The following is a 7032-nucleotide window of genomic DNA, read 5'->3' on the forward strand; positions in this document are numbered from 1 at the left end:
TTCTCGGATACCTGTAATTGGTCTGCAGCCAATAAATCAATCCTTGACTTCACCTAGAAGACTCTGTGTTTCTGTAGGTCTGAAACAGAAAGAACCCGAAGTCTTAGGGTGTGTTCCCCTGCACCGCTGGGCTTAAAATTCTCAGTACTTCAGTTGGCGCCCAACTCGGGACGATTTCAGCGGTACCAGTCCAAGCCAGAGGTTCGTGAGGAGCTTCGTGTGGAAATTCCGGAGGAAGGCCGCCACTTCATCGACCCCTGCATGTCGACGTGGTCCGAAAGTCTTTTCTGCGAGGTTCTCCGCGTCCCGACGGCTACGAAGGACTGCTGCCCTGATTAATCGCCCTGTTTTGGACCCTTGACGATTTTGGTAGAGCGAAACAATCGAGAGAGTCTTCTGGTGACGTCATCGATCATCAATATTCAGTTAAGTATAAGTGGAGCGTCTCCCAGTTTGTTTGGTATCCTTCGGGAATTTGGTATCCTTCGGGATCATTTTGATTTGGAGCTTCCAAGCGCCAAAGCCAGAGGACTCGTGTATTCACGAGACTATCGTATTTGATAATCCTTTGAAGTTTGAAACTAGACTAGTGAGCGAAGATGCCTGGTTCTAGTGTATTTGGAAGATTGTTTTGTTTGGGTTATAGAAGGGATTCCCAGTTAGAGGATTCGTGCCCGGTTCCTCCAATTGGAACTCCAATTTATGAGCTTTATGTAAAACATGGCGTGGGCCCCATTGCATATAATGAAGTATGGATCCGATACACCAGAAAGGCCGGTGTTTTGAAATGGCCCCAAAATGGTAGTTTCGATACAGATATCTTAGATAATTTGGAAGTTAAATTGTTTAAAAAGAAAGCCCGGCCGGCGATGTTTGATTCTTTCCGCCTATGGCGAAAGGAAGCCAAACAGAAGGAAATTAAGCTAGCGAAAAGGAATAAGAGAGAAAGAGGTATGTCAATGATGCAAGCAGCTGTGCAATTTAAAGATAATGAGGAGGAACAAATGAATGAACAGTTACATAGACAGCGCAAACTAGGGATCGATAAATGTTACCCTGTTTTGTCACCCCTTGTGCAAGATGAGACAAAAGAGATAGAAAAGGATTCCCTAATGTCCCATTTGCTAAGTTCGCCACCCCCGTATACGCAAAATGCCACAGCGCCTCCACAGCTCGTAAATGTGCAGCCTCCAGTAAATATGCCGCAAGCCTTCCCACAACCGCCAGCTCCTCCTCAGCTGGCTCCTATTCCTACAGTGCAGCCCTCCCAAGGGCCGCCAGTTTTGTTACCTGTTGCCCCCGCGCTTCCTGCGACTTTGCCTAGCACATCAGCTGCCTCCCCTGGCTCTCTTTCTTACACTACCCAGGTACCTGTATCTGAATCCGCTTGCCTTCCCTCTGTCTATCCCCCCGTTTTCGCCTCAACTTCTCCTTCAGCACGACAACGTCTAGCTAATGTAGTTACTAGTTTAATGTCGCCTCTCTTTGGGTCATCTAGCATGACCCCTGGTTTACAACGGAAGCAGTTGCGCAGTCAGCTGCCTAATCCTGAAGAGAAAGACGTACTGGATCATCTGGCGCGTAGGTGGATTGGTTTCCCTTCACTCTATAATGTGGAATCAGTTGTTAACGTTTTCCACCAATGGGATGCCCCAAAACAGAGGTATGTCTTTGACAAAATGTGTGAATTCCTCTGTGAGGAATTGGAGGATCATGGTTCAAACCAAAACCCGCAGGAGTTATGTCGAATGCGGTTTGATTTAGAAAAAGGTACAATTGTGGGTCCCGATGTAGATAGAGCAGTTGCGACTTTACTGTCCTTCAGGAATGGCGATTGTCAACAATCATTGTTCGAACAGGAATTCCCTGTGGGGAAAAAGGGAAAAGTGCGACAATACCCTATGAGAGAAGTCCCTCCGGTATGGAAGGAAGCCGTTGCGGCTGATGCCGCTCGAAATATTGTTGCTGCTCCAGCTCATTTTCAGCGTGTTTGGGTACATGTTCCATGGAAGCGTTCTGAAGTGTTAGCCCTTAAGCAGACATTGCCTGACCCCTGTAAAAACCCTGCAGGATATTATAAGGAGTTATCACAAACTGCAGAATCGTGTGTCATGAATCTGGCTGACATAGATATGTTGTTCGGGAATGTTGTTCCACAGCTTTTATGGGGATCCATCCGTAATACGGATCATGCTGCAGAACTAGGGGGCATATGGGCTAATTTTATTGCTGCAGACGCTGGCCAAGTTGGTGGCGCGAAACCTGACCCTTTGGTAGCAGACCTCCCTGGTAGAATTATTACCTACATGAAAACTTTAATGCCCGCGATGCGCGTGAATTGGGATAAACTATCCGCATGTAAGCAGAAGAAAGATGAGACAGTGTCCGATTTCTTTACAAGGTTTGAAGAAACGTTTATCGACCATAGTGGTCAAGACATGAGTACTGAAGGTGGCCAACGGTTATTTGTTGATAAATTTGTGCAGAATCTACTTCCCGAGTTGTGTAAGAAATTAAAAGATTCAGAGTTCTTGGGCTGTTTCCTCTTCAGTGCAAATACTGGCTACTGCACAGTATTATGAAAATAGAGCTAAAGACGAGAAAGATAGAACAGACAAGAAAACGAAAGAACTGAAAACGAAGGTCCTTTTGCAGCAGGCTTATCCGCCACGTGGAGGACAGAATAATTATAGGCAAACCCAAGGTATCTATCAGCAGCCCCAACAATTTCAGAATAACCAGCAAATGAATGGGTATTATCAACCACGTATTCCTGTAGGTCCCAATCAATGTTCATATTGCAGAGAGGAAGGTCATTTCAAGTATAGCTGTCCTAAATTAATGCAGCATACTAGTAATGCGTATGGCGCAAGAGGTAGAGGTGGTCAGCAGGCTCCTAGAGGTAGAGGGCGTGGAAATGCTCCCCAGAACGCGCGTCCTCTTCCGCCTCAAAATACGATAAATAGCTTTGATCAGCAAGCCAATGCTACTGGTAATACAGCTCAGTACTATAATAAGGATTATTATGCAGAAGACGACAATGTGGAAGGTAATGATTACTAGGACAGCCATAGACAGAGAGATGGAGTTGTATTAGTACCAGTGGATCAGAGCGGACCATATGTTAAAGTGACTACAGCGGGTGAAACAGAGCCCTTTCTGCTGGACACTGGTGCTGCAAAGAGTTCAATTATGCATTCAAAACTCCCTGGCGCGCCTTTGTCTGGCGAAATGAATGTTTCAGTAGGTTTTTCTGGCGCCCCAGTTAGAAACCCGATTTCTAGTCCTATGCCACTTTCTGTTGGACCTTGCGAGCTAAAAGCACCCCTCATCCTAACGACAGGTTGTGGTGAAAATTTGTTAGGATTGGATTTATTGAAAAGATTGCATGCAACGCTATATTGTTCTCCCTCAGGAGTACAACTTACATTAGGTAAAGAAGTGATTTCCCCGATGTATTTGTCTAAGAATGCAATGCCACCTGAATTGTCATCCCTTCCGGATGTCCTTTGGGCTACTGGTCCCAATGATGTGGGTCTCTTGGAAATACCGCCATACGTGGTCACTTTGAAAGCCAATGTCAGATTGCCACGTATTCCCCAGTACAAGATCTCCAATGAAGGTCAGAAAGCGTTGTTAGCAATTGTCAGTGATTTGATTAAAAAGGGTGTAATTGAAGAGACAAGAGGCAACGTTTGCAATAGTCCTGTTTTACCTGTCTTAAAACGAACGGACCCTTCACAGCCACCTGATTACAGATTTGTGATTGATCTTAGAGAGGTAAATAAGATTGTTGTGCCACAGTTTCCAGTTGACCCTGATATAACTGCCTTGTTAACTATGATTCCAGCCTCCGCTGCATGGTTCTCAGTGATCAATTTAAAGAATGCTTTCTTTAGCATCCCAATTGCAGAGGAGAGCAGAGACATTTTTGGCTTCAGTCTAGGAGGCCGAAGCTTCCGCTTTAAACGCGCTCCCCAGGGCTACTGTGAAAGTCCATCAATATACAGTCAAGCTTTAAAAGCGCAGCTTGATGCACTTGTTTTACCTAGTGGCGCTATCCTCATTCAGTACGTTGACGATTTACTAATCGCCGCGGATACTGAAAAGATCTGTAAAGAAGCTACATTGTCATTGTTGCGTCATTTGTCTGCCTTCCATCACAATGTGTCTCTCTCAAAACTGCAATATTGTCGACAAGAAGTGACCTACTTAGGTCATCTCTTATCGAAGGAGGGAAGGAAACTGACCCCAGAAAGAATTCAAGCCATTGCACAATTGAGCGTGCCAAGAACACAGAGAGAAGTGCGTGCTTTCTTAGGCATTACTTCATACTGTAGGCACTGGATATCGAATTTTTCTTTGCTGGCAAAACCTTTGTCAGCACTAACATGTAAAGACACACCAAATCCTATCCCATGGTCTGAAGAGTGTCAGAAAAGTTTTTGGGAATTGCGTGATGCATTATGTTCAGCTCCTGTGTTGGGTACCCCTGACTACAGCAAGCCTTTTACATTGTATGTTCATGAAAAAGATGGTTGCACATTATCAGTGTTAACACAGCCTTTTGGCGACAGACCGCGTCCATGCGCGTATTTTTCGGCAACCTTGGACTCGGTAGCTAGGGCATTGCCAAGTTGTCTGAGAGCTACAGCTGCAGCAGCTATGTCTATTCCACAGTCTGCTGGACTAGTGATGGATAATACATTGATTGTTATGGTTCCACATGCTGTGGACACATTGTTAAACAGGACCAAGACACAGCACTTAACTAGTGCGCGATTGTCAGGATATGAATTGACACTGTTAGCAAATCATATACACATAAAGAGATGCAACACGTTGAATCCAGCTACATTATTGCCGATTCCAGCAGACCTAGATGAGATTGAGCAACATGATTGTCTGTTCAGAACAGAAGAAGAGACAAAAGGGAGAATAGATCTTAAAGATACTCCCCTGACTGAGTGTGATGGTACCTTATGGGTGGATGGTTCGTGTTTCAAGCTTCCGAATGGTGATACGACTGCTGCATATGCTATCACGACTTTGCACACGATTGTTGAAACTGCACGAGTGCCACATAATTCGGCTCAAGCAGCAGAATTAATTGCCCTTACAAGAGCATGCGTGTTGTCTGAAGGAATGAAAGTGAACATATATACTGATAGCCAGTACGCCTTTGGCGTGGCTCATAGTTTTGGGCGATTGTGGAAAGAACGTGGATTCCTGACTTCGCATGGAGCTAAAATTCAGAATGGCAAGTTGGTGAATGATGTCCTTGAGTCACTGACCCTACCGTTACAAGTTGCGATTATGCAATGCAGTGCGCACAAGAAAGTCACTGATGATGTTGGTCGTGGTAATGCATTTGCTGATGAAATTGCGAAAGAAACAGCAAAAGATGTGAAGACTCGAATGTATGTTGCAAGCCCTGCAAGATGGGTTGGTGATGTTGGAATGTGTGAAAACACGATAGAGAGTGTGAAGTCCCTTCAAGCTGAAGCCACAGAGAAAGAGTTGAGCAAGTGGAGAGAAAGTACGGGTAAATTAGATGAGAATGGTTGTTGGGTTGAGTTGTCAGAACATCGGCGATGGTTGTTACCTGATGCATATGTGCTTCCAGTGGTTACTATGGCACATGGAATGGCACATATCAGTATGAAGGGAATCTGTAAGTTGTTGGCCCCAGTATGGCAGAATGCTGGAATTCCCAAGTGTGCAGAGAATGTGGTCAAGAATTGTATGGTATGTTTGAAATACAACCCTGGTAGGGGAACCCCAACTCCAGCTGGTCATTTTGCGCCTCCATCATATCCATTTGAAGTTTTGCAGCTAGATTTTATCCACATGGAAAGGTGCAACAACTTGAAATATGTATTGGTTGTTGTTTGCGCTTTTTCAAAATGGATAGAAGCATATCCCCTGAAAGACAACACTGCATTATCCACAGCCAAAGTCCTTGTGAAGGAATTTTTCCCTAGGTTTGGAATGCCAAGAATGGTGTGGAGTGATAATGGGAGTGAGTTTGTGGGTCGAGTGATGAAGAATGTGTGTGAGGGATTAGGGATAAAGCAAAAGTTTCACGCTGCAAATCACCCCCAATCAGCTGGTTTAGTAGAGTGCTACAATGGCACTCTAAAGCTCAAACTAGCCAAAATCCAGGCGAGCACCGGTCTTAAATGGCCTGACGCTCTGCCTCTAGCACTCCTATCCACCAGAATGACTGTGCACTCACGAGTGGGACTCAGTCCATATGAGGTGGTTTTTGGCCGCCCGGCCAATGTATGGGGTGTGCCAAGACCGACAAAATTCAGCGAAATCGAACACCCAGTACTGCTTGATTATCTGTGTGAATTGACGGCTAAATTGCGTGTTTTACACCAACAGGTGCATGATACTCTCCCCCAGGCCTCTGAAGCTCCAGGACACCCTATCGACCCTGGCACGTGGGTTCTTGTAAAGAACTTCCAGCGGAAGAGCAACGATGAGCCCCGTTGGATTGGCCCTCACCTCGTACTTCTGTCGACAAGGTCAGCTGTTCGAGTAAAGGGGAAGAAGAATTGGATTCACGGCGCCCACTGCAAGAGGATCCCTTTGCATCTACCATATGACCAGTGGGTCCAGGAGGGTATCGCTGATTCTGAAACAGACACTGTACCCCGTTTTGTACCATTCAGTGATGCACGCGTAAGAGGCACAACTTCAGCACAAGAGAGTGACGATATTTTACAAGAAGCTGTGCCACCGTCAATTCGATTGGACACCACAGAGCCTGAACTCTTGTTTCAAGACCAGACAGTAGCTGGTAGAAACCGCTACAACCTGAGACCAAGGCCAATCGACAAATAAAAATTCCCTTCCCTTACTATTTTTTTTGATATCATAGCTCTCCCATCTGAAGGACTTTCTTGATTTTTGTTTTTCGAACCACCATCCGGGTTCAGCCGCAGGGTCGCGGTGCCAAGACTTTGGGGTACAGGCCGGAGACGTTAGGTCAACGGTTCTGGTTGGTCTAGGGCGTTCCCTGGA

The sequence above is a fragment of the Triturus cristatus genome, chromosome 1_1 (assembly GCF_964204655.1).
Source record: "Triturus cristatus chromosome 1_1, aTriCri1.1, whole genome shotgun sequence".
Lineage (NCBI taxonomy): Eukaryota > Metazoa > Chordata > Amphibia > Caudata > Salamandridae > Triturus > Triturus cristatus.